We start from the raw sequence: 20,271 nt of genomic DNA on the forward strand, positions 1-20,271 counted from the left end.
GTGGCTTTTGTGATTAAGAAGTGGAAGGTGAGTGGTAATTGTCCGAATATACTTCAAGTCGGTGAGATGGATCACCGAATAAAAGAGTGCAGCAACCGTCCAAATTCGGTGAAAAAAATTGCATGTCTTCTCCAAGCCGAGTGGAAGAAATGCAGTAAAATTATATACATATATATATATATATTATATAATTTTACTGCATTAAAAAAGGACTTAAAACATATTAAATATGAATTGATAAATTACGCTATTTATTTTTAATAACCACACTTCAGTGCCTATCTTTCCATCTATTATGTTATTTTAGCTATGCCAAACAACTCTGAAGAACTATCCAGCAGAACATATCCCACTACAGAAGAAATATACAGTGTTACAATGAATTAAACTAGTAAAAGGAATTGATGAAACCAGTCCAAAATTGCGGTTATGTTCTTGCCTCAATTACCATTAATGGCAATTAATGACTCTCTAATCATTAATGACTTATCAATAGATACCGAATCTTCCATTGAAATAAAAATTAGCAAAATTTAGAGTTGTGTTTTGACTGAGAGGAATGGCTTCCTCGTATTTTTTTTACCACAGAGAATCTGCAACGAAGTATTTTCTTTTTTAATGAATTTTTTAAATGGATTGTGGTAGTATACAGGAGACAATTGATGTCATATCTAGAAATTATGAGCTTTCATATAAAATAAAAATTGTCAAAACCAGACTAATAGCTTGGGGGCTGGCTCTTTGGTTTTTACAATTGTTTTAAATATAATAAATTGATTGTTTAACTAATTGTTTTAAATATAATGCTGCATAGCACTTCTGTATCAAAGCTATTTCTTGAATTATTATAATTAAAATTATATATTTTTAACTATACATGATTACATATATAGTTAAAATTGCATATTATTTATTTTTTATTTATAAAATAAGTGTCTTATTTATAATAATATTGTTTAAAAAATATCTTTCTCTTGCTTATTCATCTAATGTCCTTTTTTTCATAGTTTGAATTTTGAATAAATTTTTTGCTGTCATTCCGTCGGTTCTGAACTATTATTTACATTTACATGATTCCACAACAACCGAAACTCTTCTTTTTTTACGATATAAGTTATATATTCTTCAAAACTTCGACATATTTACTGCTACCATCAGGTAACAACTTAATACCTACTCTCATTAAAGAAACTTAGTTTCCCGAGTATCATTAAAGAAACTTAGTTCCTCCAGATTCCCTCGAACAACAAATATAAAATTCTTTTTAATTTGGAAATAGGAAAGGCGTAGATTCTGGAAAGCTGGAGAACTGCTTGGTGGAACTCTTAACCACTTAATCAAGAGTTATAGCTCTCTTCCGGTTCTTACTCATAATTCCCGGGCAATCTCGCGGATAAGATGAGATTTTACGAGTTCTTCCCTTAAAAGCAATTCCTCATCACAGGTTTTTCCACCGAACTGATTCTGTGATAAATCTATGATGGATCCATCGCTTCTTGTACAACTTTAATTTCCGTTGCTTCTGACGTTGCAACATTGAGAAATTAGTAGTAGGACATAAAGTTTTAGACCCAAATCGATCGAAAGTTTCAGTGTAAGAGGTATAATCGCATGATTTTATAAATCCTTGATATTTTTTTAAAATAAGTGTTATTTTCAAAAAGATATATTTAACTTTTTATTTTCTCATATACGAAGCAGAGAGACAGAGAGAGAGAGAGTGAGAAAGTATTGTGATTGTTAAAAAAACTCGACTTCTACATTTTGATGATCCTTCAATTTTTAGACAATCCGAGTCCGAAAATCATTTTTCAAAAATTATATTTGTCTTTCAGTTATTTAATATGATAATCAAATCAGCGGGTGTGTTTTCCCCAAAACCTTCTAGCAAGTAATCTAATAAAGATGTTATCCAAGAGAACGCCTTGAATGGCATATCTACGAAATATTAACCTTTGGCTTGAATTAGCCTTTTTAATCGCCAATGTTCCTTGGCGAGTAATACCAGGCATGCGGTTAATAATAACCGAAAATCGAATTTGTGTTTTAGATGAGTTTTTCCCAACTGATTGAAACAAAAAATTGACACATGACTTAAATTATAGACACAACATCACGTACCAAATTCGATATATTTAAGTCAATGCGTCTTTGAGTTATTTTTTTTTGCAGCTTTCTAAAAATACAGACCAACAGACGATTAATACTTGTTGGATTTGGCTCAAAATTTATAGGTGTCTAGACTATAAATGTTATCTCTTTGTATCGAATTTCATTTGTTTAGCTCTCTTCATTTTGCAATTATCATATTAAATTTTATTCGAACAGCCGGACAAACAGACTGTGGTGAAAGCTTATAAGCCAGTTAACAACTACGCTACCCGAGCAATTGCTTTTGTATCATGGTTATGTTACTGGACTGCGAACTACAAGGTCCCAGATTCTAACCTCACTCATAACAATTCACCGCCACAAGACTTCCACTGAAGGTATTTTGCTCCAAATTTGATAGAAATCTATGAATTTGATATAAAAACCGTCCATTTGGAACAAAGCGTTTTTTTTACTCATCTGTCACAGACAGACAGATGGACATTTTAAAAAATGTGTTTTTCTAACTCAAGGATGTCTAAATAGTGGAGATTCGTCAAAATCTCGAGTTCGAATTTTTTGGCCATTACTATGCTCTATTTATACTACCGATACGAGAAAGTGAAAATGTATTGAACTACGGCGAGAAAATTTGAAATATAGTTAGTTCTAACATCACGTTTGTAAATTTCTAGCAAAATGTGGAAAAAATGCAAGGAATGGGAGTTTTCTTGTCTGTCTTCAAATCGACACAATTGCTCAAAGATGTATGATGATATATGGATAACATTTAAAATCATCATCAGAATTCCAATAATTTATTACATTTTATTTATTAATTTTTCGTTCATTCTGTTAGCATGGAAATAAGAATGAAACATGAAATTCTTAACGCGGATATCGATATAGTAACAATTATTTCGGTGCTTTTATATATTCCCAAAAATGCTGCTGTATTAATAACCAATAATTTTCTTTACTTTGCTATTGCACCATTTTGAAATGAAAACTGAAAACAGAAGACGTTTGGTAGAAAGAAACCTACCTTTAAAATTCTATATAAATATTTAAAATTCAATTGAAGTATCAACACTATTAAATGAGTGTTTTAAATAACTCTGTCCCTGCGACCTATTACCAGATATTTCACCTACAAAATGAATTTTATGAAACTTAAAAAACTTCAGTTTTAACAATCCAAAGAGATTTTTATATTTAAATTTTAATAACCTAAGGGAATACAATATGAAAATAAAATCCTCTGATGATGCCAAAGTAAATATCTTCTAACCAACTACAAATTTGTTCTAGCTAAAAGTTTTCAAATGTTTAAGCATTTAACGCAAAAGTCGTTTGGCCAAAAGAGCTGTTACTCTCGTTCTCAGGAAATCTTTTACCGCGAGGAGTTTCGAATCAACTCATTCGTGAGTTTGCCTTTCGTTCGTGAAACAAAATATTCCACTCTCTTGTAATTTTACTCAGGGAACATCGCATTCGCCATGCATTATGCAGAAGCTGGGCCAACGCACCGTTTTAGAAACATATGTTAATGGTAAAAGCAGCGTTTATGGTAGCGAAAAGATCTTTAAAATTCCAAGAACAAAATAAACTCAACTCTTTGAATTTATTTATATTTTTTTTCCGTAGCGATTTACGGATTCGATTATTTTTATACATTTACCTTTATAATAACTGTGCTGTAGAGAAAAATTGAAAGAAAAAAAAAGTTGAGTTTTTGTGTTCGATATGGAGCAATTTTTATTTTTATTTTTGGTCCAATGAACTCTTTTGAAATTGAAAATAATAAACAAATATAACATAAAAACGTGAATCGTTTGATTTTCGATATTGAAAATTTGTTATTTGTATTTTTTATTTTGGAAACTTTAGCACCGCTATACAATTTTTTTTTTGTTTAGAAAAGTGCTGTCAATATATATTGGATTTTTGCTTTTCAATAAGGACAAAATGACATTTGATAACACTATTGGCATGGTTTCTTTCTTTAACAGAACTGAGAAGGATTCATTTTGCTGCATTGAGAAAATTAAATTAATAATATCCAAGATAACTAAAAAGAGTTTAATCTAAATGAATTTTATTTTAACTATTATTGTGATTAATATTTAGATTGGAATAAATTCAGAAGTTATTTATCTTAACTTTTTACCACTGTATTGAAAAGTTCTAAACACTAAGCAAGGAATTAAAATAATTCGTTTGCACTTCATATTATTTTTTGCTAAATATATTTTAATTTATTTTTAATTTTAAATTATAAGGAATTTATATTAAATCCATTGTAGCAAGCTTCTGAAAAGATATAAAGAAGATAAAATAATTTTGCATATTAGAAATAAAATTGTTTCTGTTATATCAAAATGTCGTACATCATAATTTTCAAAATATTTTATTGATGCAGTATTTTTTATGGATTTATTACATCTACTATTAAACTGTTGAATGCTAGTGCTGCATATTAAAAAGAAATGCCAAATGTCGGTAGTTATTCTAATTATTACGTCAAAATTCCTCTGGTTTTCCTTCATATTTGGTTTTTTATTTATAAGATTATGTAATCGCGACGACATAAAATAAAATAGTAATAGTTTCTTTCTAAGAATTAAAAAGAAGAGTTGGAATTTACAAAGATATTTTTTTTTTTGTATTTATCAAATAAATGAGGGCGAAAAAATACAGTTTTATTTTTTTTGGTATAATAATTTACTAATTCAATTTTTGTTTAGATTCTTTTTTTTTGTTGATATGTATGGGGTTCAGTTATCATTTTTTAAATGTAATCTAGTCTTCCTTTCACTTTTCAAATCATAGCTTCTATCATTTGTAATGTTCTGTTTATATACTAAATGCTTTTATGCTTTCCAAACATTATAATCTAAAAAAAACAAAAACAATATATGTTTCTTTTTTTTAATGAAGATTGCCATGAACAAAATTAAAATATATAATTAGTTTTACAAGAGAAGTTAAAAGCTATACTGGAAAACAAGTTTTTAAATGCACACGATGAATTTATTGTAGTAAATACTGATCTAACTAAAATGTTTTATATTTTCCAAAATGCTGGCTCGATAACATATAGTCATCAAAAGTAATTTTAGAAATCGGAGGTTTTTAGCAGCAAAAGAATATTACAACTCTAAACAAAAAACGTCTAAAGAAAGAAACTATATTCATACAACTGTTATCACACAAATAAGACCGATAAATTTTTTCACTCCTTTTCTCTTAATATTTCTAATAAAAAAATAATGAGTGCGTGTTGACCATCTGCAGGGTAAAACATATGATATAGAGATGACAGTTTTGGTATATACATACTTTGGAGGGTGAAATGAGTATTTAGGGTAGATTTATTTTGAAATTTATATTAATTAAAAATTAAGGTAAATGTTGATATTTTTTCACAAGAATTTCCTAAAATAATATTTTAAAAAACTAATTTTTGCACCGTTCTATAGTTATTTTTTTCTTTCTAATGATACCTTTAATCAATATGCAGTTCTTTATTTATTTTTAATAAAATGCCAGTTTTTCCTGAATTTTAATGATTTAAAAATATTCTTTTTGCAATTTTCTACAATAAATTTCGTTATTGCACTGAATTTCAAACTATTTTTTTTGTATAACAAGTACACAAAGATAAGGTATCGTAATCGTCAAAAATAAAAATTCAAACTCGAGATTTTCACGAATTTCTATGTTTTAGTTCTCCCTGACACCTTAAAACACATTTTTAGAATTATGTCTTATCTATCTGTAACTCAAAGGCTCTTTGAGCTGGACGGATAAAATCTGATATCTGATTTAACACAAAATTTTTAATTTTGTCAAGTTTTGAAACGAACTCCATTCAGAGAAAATCTGTCTACCCAAACCAACTGTCCAAATACAAATAAACTCGATAGTTTCAAAATGTAAAAAGCTAGTTAGGTAAATTTCGACTCACAGGTTTAGAAACTAAAATGTAAATTCATCTGAAATTTTGAACCTAATCTGTCAGGCGGTAGACAGTTAGAATGGGTTTAATTTTTGAAAAATAATTGTGAGTGGAAAGCTGAAAGGAGGAGATATTTATATTTAGAAATAAAATTAATACCAGAAATGAGCACATTCTTCCGCATCTCACTCCTTAGTGAGATAGAATTGTCGAAAAGTAGTCATCTCAGGATAATGAAATGAACAGTAACAGCTTGTTAAACAGATTCGGAAGATTAAATGCTACAATTTGTGAAAATATTTCAGGAAAGAGCGAGCATCTGTTCAATATAAATAAAATTCATTTTTAAAACTGTTTAAAATATGTATTTTCTTAAATTGCAATAATAAAAATGTCTAAAAAAGGAAATAAAAATATCATGCATTGAAAATTAACTTTAAAAAATATTATAGAACAAAAACGAAGATCTCTTTATTTGTGAAATTAAGTGATACAAAAAGTTAATTAAAATTGAACATAAACTCAAAAGTATGTTCTAGAACTCTCTAATTAATTTCAAGCAAAACAATTCTATGAAATAAAAATATCTTTAAATATAAATCAGAATAAACATGGGAAGGATATATTTCGCTTAGAAAAAAAAATTTCAACATTTCCCCATCGAATTCTAAAATAATATTCATTTTATTTTTATTGCTTAGCACTTAAAAGTTATTAATATAAAATTAAATTAAAAATTATCAACAATATCCAAAATCTTTTGGGAAAATATTCTAATTAAAACAGAACAAAACAAAAGAGGAAATAGAATAGTAGCTCCTGAAAAGATTTAGCACACAAGCAGTCTTCTCCTTGAAACAACATACTTTTAATTACTTCTTTTCGAAAATTAAAAAAAAAGTGTTATAAAAACAATATTAAAGATAACAGTGTTTAGCCGAACAGCTCAAATCATGTTTCAATTAGTTTGACACTAATGTAAAAATTATTTAAACAAAATATAAGAATCAACCGCACCGACGAAGAAACAAGATAATAAAAATTATAAAATCCAAAGCGTTAAATTTTTCCCATCAGCAATTATCAGATGTTTTCTGAAAAAATAAATTATTTCCGAAACTGTTAAGGATTTTATCAATACAACACGATGCTATGTTTGAGTTGTCTTTAATAAGTTATCTGTTTTTGAAAAACTTAAGTATCTTGTATTTCAAATTGCTTTAATTGCCTTCTGAAAAAAAAAAGAAAATGAATATAAGAGTTTTTAAGCTTATTGTGGCCTAATAGCTGATTTTTAAACATTACAGGTTAATTTACACTTTCATCATTTTCAATATTTTTATTTTCATCTTATTTGGGACATTTATGGTATAGGGATTAAAAATTGTCATGTAAATAAGCAAATTTTTGCTTTTCTGATGGATATAATAATGGAGTGGAGTTGAATCACCTCAACTCCAACGAAAAAAGTTAGTCCTTTTCTCGTAAGAATTTTTCGATTTTTTTTGTCCATAATAAGAGCAATCGATTCTACTGGAAAAAAAATCAAACATGAGAAGTGAAATTGAGAACAAATGGAAACAATCGATCAATGAAAAAAAATCGAGGCTCAATGGAATCCAATAAAGAAATTCAAAGACCAATTGTGATAATCGAGAACCAATGGAGGCAATCGATCAATGGAAAAAAAATCAAGGACCAATGGTAGCCAATAAAGAAATTAGAGGACCAATTGCGTTAATCGAGAACCAATGGAGACAAGCAAGGAACAGGGGTGACAGTTGGGATTCAATGTCGTTTAGATTAGAAATTGGGATATGAAACAATTCCACATTTGACTTATATGACCGATTGGATCAAACAATTCTGTCCTTAAAAATAATCATTGAATTGATTGTACATCCATTTGCTCTGACTTATGAGAAGAATTGAATGTCCTATCATTTCAACTATATCTGATTTTGAAAGTAATTACAGAGATCAAGGTATCTCCTGAAATGTGAAAGATGGTAATTTGGAAGAGATGCCAAGCATCAAGAAGAAATTATTAAGTTTACAGTTGCCTTTTTACTTTTTCGTATACTTGTATAGAGAAAATATAGTAATCGTCAAAGAAATTCGAACTACCCCATATTAATATCGAGAATTATTTTCTCGCATCGAAAAAAAAAAATGAAATTTTTAACTATCAAATGAAATGAAGTTGAATGGATTTAACAGCTTTTTCTCAAAATATTTTTTACTTCATTTAAAATAAACTATATGAAACAGATGTCTGCATATAATAAAATTATAATTTTATTTATCTAAAAGTTATTTATAAATTAAACTTTTGAACCAACCTATAGAACAAAATAATTTCCATTAGTTTATTCAATTATTTTAATTTCCCCAGTGCAAAAACTTCAAACAGTTTATATAATTAATTTCATGTAATCTGCTGAAAAACAAGTCTGCAAACAAGATTCCAAAATAAAAACAGATTAATTATTCTCATAATTTAGAAAAGGGAAAAAAAACCATGATAAAAGAATTTTAATGAAATAAACATTTTATAGTACTTAAAAAAAGCGGCATGCAAGGATTAATTAAGTTTTTTTTTTTAATTTTGAATATTCATAACAATTTAAGAATTGTTTGTTTTAAAATAAACTTGATGCAGAAGCTGATTTATGATAAATATGATTCATACATTAAGAATGTTTATTACTTTTAGAACTCACGCAACTATGAAAACTTATCACTTCTTTGTTCTTAAAAAATTTTTAAAAATAATAATAATTATACCAAATATTTAAAAAAGAAATAAATATACGAACATGCAAAACTTTAAAAAAAACTAAAAATGATGAGAAAAAAAAAGCAGTAAGTATGAACAAAAAGAACTTTTTTATGATCCAAAATGTCAACGCCTCATCTACCCAAATGTCTTTTCTGAAACACAGACATAAGAATGGGATTGGGGGGAGGGGGGATGGCATGTTACCATAGCAACTGGGATACCGAACATGGCTGCATCTGACAAAATCTAGAAGAAAGAATTTCATAAGTGCAACCTGTCCAAGAAAAACTGAATATAAAAAAAAGCAATAAATAAATACATAACAGTTTGTGAGCGTTGAGTCGTTGACAACTGACCAAGCGACCAGCCTGATATTGAACTTTTTATAAGAAACTGTTTTTTCTGGAGATAGTATGGGAGGGGGTGAGGAGCACATTAAACTTGGAGAAGAGAGGGGTTGAACGGAATAGCCGAAGTTTAAAAAAGAGCTTTCCGGAGATCTGTCAGTCATCTCCAGGCCATGCAATATAAATAATAGTAGCGACAATTTCATATAAGATTATTCTGCCCCGATTTGCATCCGTATTGTTTGTGGGGTATATTTGTTTGGTATATACTGCAAAGCAGATTTCTGGAACAGCTGTGTGTGTTTCCTCTCGTTTCCGGTGGATTTTTGAAGTGTTTATAAAGTTCGGAGTCTGTCTCAGAGTATTGCCACTTCTTGAAAATAAAATCTTTTTTTTTTTTTGGAATTTGCGCGTTTAACTTATATTGACTATGGAATGCTTTGAATTTTGGATGAAAATAAAAATTTCTCGATTTTGGAAATGGAAACCATATCTTAAATTGTTTATTCGAGCTGTATTTATTGTTACTTTACGAATGCTGAATATATCTCTAGACACTTTGTAAAAAGTGAGTCATACTTATAAAATCAAAACAATTAAAATTATATGAAAATAAAGATTTTATTTCTACAGTACACTCCCATGTATCCAGCTAGCGATTATCTGGCTTCCGTACTATCAGGCTTAGTTTTTTAAGCGTAATTAAATAAGGTAGGCAGGCGCTGCATTGGAAACATTGCCAAGGCATTAGAAGCGGTTGTCTGCTACGATCTACCTACGTGTCGTGTAAAAAATACAAATTGTGACAGGAAAAGAGCAGCGTTCTGCTCGTTGTTAACTGCTTCGTCAGTGTGTAACGGACCTCATTTGTTGTCGCTGTTCCTGATTATAACTGCACAGAACGTACAGTATTCGTAATTTGTTCTTGGGGTATTCTTAATGTTTTTTTAAATGTACTACAGTGAAGAGTTTTGTTTCTTGCATTTAAGTTAGGCATTACAGAATTTATGTTAAAATGTGAACAGTTTATATCCTTTAACTTATTTTTTCTCTAATAAGTTTTTGAAACTTGTAGTTCAGTGCATAAACATATATAAAATACCAGTGCAGAGCTTCTATTTTAACTCGACATGTTACCGGCAACTAGGGATTGCAATACCGGGCCAAAATTTCAATACCGGTATTCGGTATTTTTTAGATCTTAATACCGGGATACCGGTTTTAATACCGGTATTAGAAATTTTAGAAAAAGAAAGAAAAGACAGATGTTTCTTTGTTTTATTTGCCAGTTTTATAAGAGAGTGTAAATATCACAAAAAATATGTAACTTATAAATTATAACAGCATATAAAGAATCAAAAAAAGTAAAGGAACAACTTATTTATTTAAATCACAAAAAAGTGTAAATGTCACTATTAAGTCTGTGGTACTATTACAAATTTTTGAAATGTGATCTTAAAAAACATAATGCATCAATTGTACTGTCATTTTTTGTAGGGGAACGTTTAAATATCTTAACAATTTTTCGAACTTTATAAATTATAGGGAGCAATTCTTGATGGTTAATATTCCATCCTCATTAGCAATATCTTCTTCAACAATTACATTGTTATTATCTTCATTGTCAATATCACTCTCACTCTTGCTCTCTTCAATGTCGGAATTCAAAGTTTCTATATCCACAGTATTTGGATTCTTCTGTTCTATATTTTTTTGGTATAATACATATATTACTCCTAATTGAATTCCATAAGCATAACACAATTGCTGATTTGCACCAATCAACTTTCCAACTTTTTTCATAACTGTTGCTCCATCAGTCGTTATGGATACAATATCTTCTTTCAGGGATAATCCATGTTTCGCTAATTTAGATTTAAGCAATTAATTAAGCCATTAATTAGCTAATTAATTTCTCCCGTTAGGGAGACATCAAAAACGTATATTATTTTGCTATGTTGGCAATCCCTGAACATATAGTGGAGACGATTTAAAAATTTCTAGTAAATACCGAAAAACCGGTATTTAAACTTGTGAATACCGGTATTACAAAATTGTACAAATGGCTCAAAATACCGGTATTCGGTATCCCGGTATACCGGTATTGCAATCCCTACCGGCAACTACTTCTATGATTCATCGAGCCACGGTCGCGTTTCATATACTACCTGGCTTGAGATTAAGAGGGGGGAGGGTTTAATTCTCAATAAGAAGTGAGAAAATACGTACTTCGTCTTCTATATTGGCGGGCAAAGAAATGAGTTCAAAGAACTCCGGCCTGTCCGGCTTTTTTGTTATCCGACCTGCTGTTCCGTCACAGGCTCGTTGCTTTAAGCCGGTTACTCGTGAGTGCACTTTATTTATTGCAACCATCGGTTACAATATTGTACGAGAGACTAAAATGCAATCATTCCATACAATACAATACAATGTCATACATTGAAATTTATACATTAATTAAATTTATACATTAATATTTTGTCCACTCTTTTGGCGTATGTATTGAATGAATAAGCTAATGTTATAACAACATTTGTATTTTTGAGAGTTAATAGGGTTAATTAAAATTTAAAAAAAGTACCTGAATAAATTTACTCTGCATACAGGGTGATTCTAAAGTTTTGGAGTGTACTTTTAAAATATGCCAGTTATACCAAAAGAAACGTTTTGCAAACGAATATAAGCTCCAAATTCAAATGGGGACTACTACAGGAAGCCTTATATCGGTGAATTAAGTGAAAAAAAAAGTGAATAATAAATATGAATGTGTGTTTCTCTATGAGTGTATTGGCTCAAAACAGGACAGGCAATTTTTAGATCTTGATTTACCAAATTGGGTAAAAATATACTTAAGAAGATGAGAATGTGCTATTTATTGAGCGATTATTTTAACATTTTAATTAGAATCTTAATTATTTATAGTTTTATAGTTTTTTCACCATGATTTTTAAAAATATTTCACAAAATTCATTTTTACATCATTATAATATCTAAAAATGTTTCTTCTTAAATCATGCCAATTTAATTATAGTGCAAATTTTTTCAATATTTTGGCAACTGAAAAAACAATTGCACAATTTTTACAAAAGACCTCATTATTGCCCTTAAACCACTTTCATTGAAAAGGTGGTAAAACATTAATAACTTATCTTGAAGTCACGGACATTAATATGAAAAAAAAGATTTCTGAATTCTGTACAATATCAGTGTGGAAATTCAATAAATGTTTTCCTACATAGGAAATATAAAATAAAATAGAATATTTTTAGATTTCTCTGGAAAATGGAGAGCGATGAGGTGCAAATGACCACTGTATATTGACACATTTAGAGGTTACGAGTTTCTATTTGAAATTACAATTTTTGAAATAGGTTCAGTGGTTAGAATTGGCGAACTCTATCGGGGGTTTATCATGTAATGGTAACGTCGTGCGGATACTGCTACTTGGACATATGCAATTCAAAATCAAAAACAGTTTGATGGGTTTCGGAAAGACGATCAAAAACGCTTTATAAATAATGATAATTCGACACCAAATCGAACCGAATTATAACAAATGTTACTGTAATATATGAAAAACAAATACTTATAATACAGTACTCAGTTTTCAGAATATGCAACTTTAGAATTCCAATTGTTGTTTTGCGAGCATTGTTACTATTTAAATTGGTTTCTTATTGTGCGACATAGTTAATTTTTCCAGGCAAAACGTTACCTTGTTTTTCCTAAAAAAGCAACCGTTTCTATGGGGTTATATAAGACGCAGGAGAATGAAATATCTATTGATATCACCAGAAAAAGCATAAATTCTACTAAATTTCCTGAAAAAATATTGAATACTTTTTTATTATTTCAAATTGATTTTTGAAATGATGGAATATCGTTTGCAATTAAGAAAAGAAAATAAATATTACCATCAGCGAACTAAAAAAATCCTAATATTCTGAAAATACAAACTGATTCTTATGTTTAATATTACTTTGAAACTATAAAGAAACATATTCTTCGAACTGAGAAAGGCAAATTTAATTAGAATGTAAAATGTAAAAATGTAATGAAATTGATGTGATTAAAATTTTAAAAGAAATAAAAATAAATCGGTCATATTACTGTCTTTGTCTATCTTGGAAGGACAATATTAGATTTTATTTCAAGATATCAATAAATCTTGAAAACTGCTACTGCCATCAAAACTAAAACTAAACCGCGGTTCGTTAAAAGTAAAAGACATGAAAGATAAACCGTCCTGCTTTTGACATGTCATCAAAAATATAAATCACCGTTTGTTTTATCTTTCCGCGGGAATTATTACTTTAGTAACAAAAGAAGGACTTTTGCAATATATTTTGGGATATATCTTTTTTTCTTTTCCTTTAAGTTTTGCTTTTTTTATTGCAAATATAGATAATATTGTATTATCTATTGGGATCTTCATCTTGGAAAGTGAGATTTTGAACGATTTAAAGCATTTAAAAGCTGACATAAAAACATATTTTCATCTGAAAGTTTATTTTCTAAGTATTTTAATTTTTAACTAAATTATTTTCGACAAGTTTATTAATTAAGTTTGCGTTCTTTTGATCTGGAATTTATCTTTTATCTTAATTTTCCTTTGTGATTGTTTGTACTTTTTAAATCTAATAAGCAAAAATGTATCAAATTTCAAGTCGCATAATTTCGCCATATCATTTCATGGATCAAAGTTCGATCATGGTCTATTGCTGTCAAACTTCATGAAATAAGACTTAGGCAATTTTTGTTGCTTAACCTAACAAGACTTAGGTATTTTATATCGTTTATTCAATGAAATTAGAAGATGATAATTAATCTATTTGGTTTAATTCTCTAAACATGCCTATTCCCAAATCAATCATTAAAAAATAAATTCTGATTTTTTTTCAAAAATTAAATATATTTATATCCTAATCAATTATTTATTTTTAAATAAATTTTATAAAATGTAATTTATTTAAAAAATAAATAAATTGATTAAAATTTGCATATATTTAATTTTTGAAAAAAATTCAGATTTTTTTAATAATTGATTAGGGAGTAGACATGTTTAGAGAACTGTGCCAATAATTAATTATCATCTACTGAAATTCCATGAGATTAATCTATTTAGAAGAAATTCCGTTTTATCCAAACACTTATCGAATATCTGGACCATTAAAAAAAATTTCTTTGATTGAATTTCTAAGTTATTTAAACTTTAGAATTTCTTAGAAAATTCCATTGATAACTTCACCTGATAAATAACCTCCAGTATTTCGTGAATTTTTTCTTGCTATTGTTTTGATCAAGAAAGTTAAATTCATTTATCAAAAAATTAATTGTTTAGAAGAACTTTGTATTATAATACTTTAAAAAAATTCGTTCCGTTAAAGCAGAACCAGAAAAAAAAATCTTATAAATGCATATCGATTGTATAATTTCTGTATCATGAATGGCAAAATTGTACAGACTCAAAGAAATTCCGTGTAGGGTCTAAAACAATGCAGCTGATCTTTAAAAAGGGGTATTTATCTTATCGGTATACCTTAAAAGTTCTTACATAACAATAGGAACAATATGTTCCTTATTTTTTTCGTATCTAACGGCCAAAGGAATCGAACTGCGATAAATAAACAGACGTCCCCCTTCTAAATAAGTCAAAAACAATCTTTCTCAATCATCGCGTTCAAAATTTATTGGATATAACACCAGACTCACCTACTGAAAACCCGAAGAACTAGAAAGGAAGGGAAAAAAAATTCCTTTCAATTTCATTTTTAGCTCTCCCACCTTGGGTGAAAAACAATAAATTTTTTTATCGTTTGGGCAAATGTTTCTCTGATTTTACCCCACCCGAAATCCAGCTAGAGTTTTAAACTTCTCACAGGAGCCATAGCAGCAAAATTTGTTTAGCGTTTCGGCTACTTATTGCACGCTGTTGCACGTGGTGTTGAATTCTGCGAGATCTACGATTGCGGATTAGGAACTATTGCCAGAGGACAAACAATAAATAAAAGCTCAAATGATCTCAGCAGGTATAAATATTGCTCCCTAAGAGTTTCTTGGTTGTCATTTTTTTAGAGAAAGTATTTTACAGTTTTTACAGCAGTTGGGTAGTTTGAACTTTAAATGGGTTTGCAGGAGTTTTTGAATTTGTAGCGAGATAGTTGGATAGGGCAATCTTTCTCGTGGTAACTTTTTCCCAAGTGAATAGTAAATGTGTTTCAGCTGGTGAATTTTGAACCTTTTTTTTTAAAAAAAAAAACTTTTTTATATATAGACATATTATTATAGTTATTCAGATTCTTCGTGCATGTTCAGGTATCTTAATAACAGTTGTTAACTTCAAGGTACCTGAACAGGCACGAAGAGAAATTTTTTGAAAAAAAAATGATACATAAAAAATTAGTATAGTTTTGAATAACTGAAATGATCCTAAAATATCAGAATCAAACGAAAATATATATACAGGTAATCATACCGAGTGTTTCAAAAATGACCGGTATATTTCAAAAATCAATAAAAACTAAACGCTCAGCTATAAAAATACACCGTTTGTTGCAATATGCTTGGGAGAACAGTAAATTTTCAGGCAGACAAACTTGCGAAATTAGTTACAAGTTACAACAACAGATGGCGCTGCAGTCTGAAAAAATCTAAACTACGATATTTTCCAAATATCCACCATGCGCAGCAATAACTATGGCGTAATCTCAGAATGAAATGAGCAGAAACCCGTGTAAACGTCTCAGGCGGGATGGCTTCACATGCAGAACAGACGTATTGCTTCAGTTGTTCAATTGTTTCTGGATTGTGGCGGTTCACCTGATCTTTCAAGTGTCCCCACAGAAAGAAGTCGCAGGGGTTCATGTCTAGCTATTTCAAAATTTTTCAAACAGATCCTTTATTGTATCGCTTTTCGGCTCTTTGCTTACACTAAACTTTCGTTGAAAACTTCGTCTTGTTGCAACAACACTGTGTTCTACGCGGTGGAATTCCAACACCAGAAAAATCCACTGTTCCAAGGAATAAACCCTTTTTTCACACCAAAATTGCAATCTGTGAACTGCACACGCTTTAAGCAGAAAGACGACTTACGGAATAGCGAACTCAGACTGCGTTTTCTTCCACATTTTTTAAATCGCCTGCAGCGTCATCTGTTGTTGTAAATTGTAACTAATTTCTAAAGTTTGTCTGCCTGAAAATTTACTGTTGTCCCAAGCAGATTGCAGCAAACGGTATATTTCTATCGCTGTCCTTTGAGTTTTTATTTATTTTTGAAATATACCGGTCATTTTTGAAACACCCGGTAGTTACAATATATTGTGTGTCAGTACCTTAAAATAGAAGAAAGTGTTATTTTTTTTCTGTTTAATGTGCATGGTATTAAAATGGTCAAGTGTATTGAGTAGCATAAATCAGTGATTAATTCATATTAATTGAAAAATTTTGCTTGCATCTTTGAATAAATGATAGTATTTTTGCAATTGTTGACAGTTTATCGTTTGATAATAAAATGATAAGTTAAATAAATAAAATATTTGGTAATCTTAGTTATATCATACTAGGTTTTTATTATTCTAAGTAGAGTTTTTATCCATTTTTTTTTCATAAAATAGTAGTGTTTTAAATTACTTTAACCAGTATGTGTCAACAAAAAGAAGAAGAAGAAGGAAGAAAATAAAAATTAAGGCGACAAATATTAAAAAAGCTATGATTCAATGCTGCCTACTTTTTGGGAAAAAAAAAACTTTTTTTTTTCAATTGCAGAAAGCACAAACAATAATTATTCACAAAATTATACCGAAAAAAATATATAAAAATAAAAAATTACGAAATATTAAAATCTCAGCAAATATTAATTAAATGACAAAAAGTAATCACATTTATTTAAAGTTTAAAATATATATCGTCTGCGCTTATCGATAGTCGCCTTATCAGCAATTGCATTTTGTTGATTATAATATCTTTTTTTGAACTTTACTAGTAATTTCAGAATCATAACAAAAATTATTATTTAAATAGGGTTTGCTGTTTCAAAATGTATTTGAATTCAACAGACCTATAAAATATTTAAAAACTAATTCCAAAGTATTCTTTTCTGATTGCAAAAACGATAATCGTGTATTACACCAATGACGTATAGTTATAGCTATGTATCATCACATGTTTGTGTTTTAAAATGAAATGGAACTTATTCATGTGTCACCAAAATTACTTGATGGAAGTTAGCCAAAATAGTTGATCAGAGGTTTGGAAAATTTTTCGTATATGCTACCATAATGTCATATATAATTTTTGATATGTCATTGTCTTAGTGAAGATTTTCTTAGCAACATGTATATTTTAATATCTGTTGAAAATTAGCAACATGTATATTTTAATATCTGTTGAAAATTAGCAACATGTATATTTTAATATCTGTTGAAAATTAGCAACATGTATATTTTAATATCTGTTAAAATTAAAATGAAGATAATGAGGTTTTTTCATATTTAAAAAATAGCACTGCTGAAGTAAAAATGTTCTAAAACAATTTCGTAAGTTTGGTGACTTTCTGTAAAAACATTCGAAATGGAACATTAGAGGGAAATTTGAGTGTAAAAAATTACTTATAACGTAGATATTCTTTACTGTACTAAGCAGTACTGAATTATAAATTTTTTCTTTATAATTTGCATTGCTAATTTTACTAATATTTATTATTTCTTTTACATAATGTGGAAGAATATCGACTATTGACTCTATCTCTAGTTACATTACATTTATAAAAAGATAAATGGCTGTTTAAAACACATTCTGCCTGTATCTTAAAAATAAAAAAAAGATACAATGTTATTTTAATAATGTATAAGAAAAATACAATTTGGAAACAGGATTTTTTTTTAAGTTCAAGGTAAAATCCTTCAACTTCGGACTTTCTTTCAATCTTCGATTTGTGCTCGTTAAAATATTTCAGCTTCGAAAACAGTTAAAGGAAAAATCGTTTGGTCAAAAGAGCTGTTGCCTTCATTCACAGAGAATCTTTCACTGCGAGAAGTTCGGAATCAACTCATTCACAAGTTTAGCTTTCAATTCCGAAACAAAATATTCCTCTTTCAGCAATTTTATTCAGAGAAATTCGAGCATACATTATGCAGAAGTTGTGCCAATGTTCTGCTTCTGGAACATATGTTAATGCTAAACGAAGAGTTTATCGCACAGAAGAGATCTTTTAAATTCGCGAAACAAAATAAACCTGGTTTGTTGCATTCGTTTTTAATATTTTGTTCTGCTGCGATTCATATTGACTGCGATCCACATTTTTGACTCTTTTTTTATTTGTTTACCTTTATTGCAGATGCATTTCTGTAAAAAATGTTTTTTGAAATTTGAATTGGATTGATATTTTTACTTTTGTCAGTCAACTGTCGTGAAATTGAACGGACTGAAGAAAAAAAAAATATGGAAATGGAGAAAGTTTAATTTTAAGCTTCAAGAAGTTGATTAGAGTTGTGAATTTTTCGAACTATTTTTTTATAAAATTTGCCAACATTTTGTTGACTTTCTGAATCTTCATTTAGTATAAATCTTTTAAAAGGACGAAATTTTGTAATCAATTTTTCTTTTCACTTCAAGACAGGTTAAAGTAGACCTATCTAGAACTGAAATGAGCATTTCTAAGGTCTTAGTACTTCTAAACCATAATTATCCATTAATATATTGTTTTAAACAAGTTTTGATTTCCCACTGAATGCGCCATCCTGTAATAAAGTGGAAATTTTTCAAACTTTATAATATTTATTCTAATAAATTAAAAATTAAAAAATAAATTTTTAAAAATTATATAGCAAAAATTATATTATTTTTTATATATAATCTAATTGATATATAATATATTTTTTTAAATTTATTGTTTAATTTTTAATTCATTAGAATAAATAAAAATTTTTTAAAAAATAAAATTTTACGTTCTTTAGTAAAAATATTTTTTAAAAGCTGTTTTTGTTGCTTTTTAACCCCAAAAGGGCATTTTTTCTAAGTATGGTACATTAAAATATTTTTAGAATTGCGATTTGCCTAAGAAAAGTAATTCATTTACCATATTAGGGAAATTTAATTTTATTTATTAATTAAATTGGATAATTAATAATTAAGTAACAAATCAAGGCACGTCATTTTGTGTGAGATAAGGAACTGAATCATCTAGAATTTTGTCCCATTGAAAAATTTGTGACAACTTATGCCAACTTACATAACTTCATTCAAAAATTGATGAATTTGGTGTTAAGCCTACTTCCTATCGTCTTAGAAAGGATTAAAATAGAATGAACAACATTCGATACTTATTTTATACTTTTATTATTTTTTAATGAAACAAATATTTTTTACATGCATGCTATGTGCAGGGAAATAAATAAGTATTTGCATCGCGATTTAAATAATTATAATTAAACACGGTTTTGATTACATTTTTTCTCTTTTGTTTGGGACAAAAGAATCATTGATTTCTCTCTATTTACTTTTTATCTTATTTCCTTCTCATTCTTACAAGTTAAGCAGATTCGTTTAAAACTTGATGAGCTTGTGGACTATTTTATTTTGAGTTTCAAATTGTTTAAAATTTTGATTACATTTTCTGAAAATTTGGAAAAGATGGGACAAAAATTTAGTGAGATCACGATTAGTTTGTTGATTACAACTACTTTCATTCCTTACCTTAGACTTTAACTGGCATGTCGTTTCATTTTTTTTGTCGTGATGTAAGGCTAGCATTCTTCTGAAAACTTTGACGTAATAGAATTTTACTTTGTAATACATAATAATGATATGTTTATAATTTCTATTTTTCTTTTAACCTTTTGGCGAATATTTTTTAGTTTCTCATTTGAATCCTTTAAAAAAAAATAAACAGGTATTTTAAAATTTCAAGACAATGTATTGTTTACTTTAATTTTGATAGGGTTTGGAAATGTCCAGAGTTGAATTTTATTTTCTAATTCATCTTTGAAAAAATTAATGTCTCTATAACTCATCTTTTGTTTCAACAAAGGTTGTTTGAAACTATTTCTTCTTTTTTGTAATCTTTTGCATATAAAAAATATGATTAATTAAAA

The sequence above is a fragment of the Argiope bruennichi genome, chromosome 6 (genome assembly GCF_947563725.1).
Source record: "Argiope bruennichi chromosome 6, qqArgBrue1.1, whole genome shotgun sequence".
Taxonomy (NCBI): Eukaryota; Metazoa; Arthropoda; class Arachnida; order Araneae; family Araneidae; genus Argiope; species Argiope bruennichi.